Source organism: Penaeus monodon, chromosome 27 (assembly GCF_015228065.2).
Source record: "Penaeus monodon isolate SGIC_2016 chromosome 27, NSTDA_Pmon_1, whole genome shotgun sequence".
Lineage (NCBI taxonomy): Eukaryota > Metazoa > Arthropoda > Malacostraca > Decapoda > Penaeidae > Penaeus > Penaeus monodon.
Window position 1 is genome coordinate 21284073 of NC_051412.1, and position 848 is coordinate 21284920.

General features: G+C 44.1%; 1 long non-coding RNA gene across 1 annotated transcript in view; it reads left to right on the forward strand.

Annotated features, from left to right (window-relative positions):
* LOC119590685 overlaps positions 1-848 on the forward strand; it is a 56254-nt gene that overhangs the window by 466 nt on the left and 54940 nt on the right. The window lies entirely within an intron of this gene.

Genomic DNA, 848 nt, shown 5'->3' on the forward strand with positions numbered 1-848 from the left:
GGCCACGTAGGATGAGTGGATTTAAACATCGTGTGAATCCGGAAAACTGCTTTCTTATTCGCATCTTCCATCCATCTATTCTCATTCGCTTCGAAGCACTTGCGTAACCAAACGTGCGTGAGATGATCGGCACTTAAAAGTCTGTCACCGTGCATGCAACATTTCATAACCGCTTGTAGACGGGGTTGTGTGCCATCTGGGTTTATTACTCACACATAAAAAAGTAACTAATTACATTCACCGGGGCATGGGACGAGGGTACGTTTGTTTGTCATTATACGAGAAAGTCTGTCAAGGTTACTTTCAACACAGGACGTCAGAGGGGGCAGTAAACACGAGGGTTGTGGAGGGGGTGAGTGGGAGGAGAGTGGGGGGATGTTAGGGGGATGCAAGGGGGAGGGAAGGGGAGGGAGGAGAGAGAGGGAGAAGGAAGGGAGGGGATGGAGGAGGAGGGAGTGGGAGAGAGGAGAGATGAAAGGGGAACGAAAAGGGAGGAGAGAAAGGGAGAAGAAGAGGAAGAAAGAGGAGATAGAAAGGAATAGAGGGTAAGAGAGTAGTGGAGAGAGGGAAAAGAGTGGGGGAGAGAGGGGGAAGAGAGTTGGGAGGGTAAAGGGGAGAGAGGGATAAGTAGAAGGAAACGGTGAGTTAAAAGAAAGGTTGTGACTAAAGTGATAATTATAAATAAGCAAAATGATATTTAGAAAAAATTAAGGAAAAAAAAAAAAGAAAAGAAAAGAAAAAAAACACACACACAAAAAGCCCAACAATCGCCAGACACGAAAGGAAATTAGATAAAGGTAACAAAATGAAATCCACAAAAATAACAAAATAACAGAAATCGAAATTAA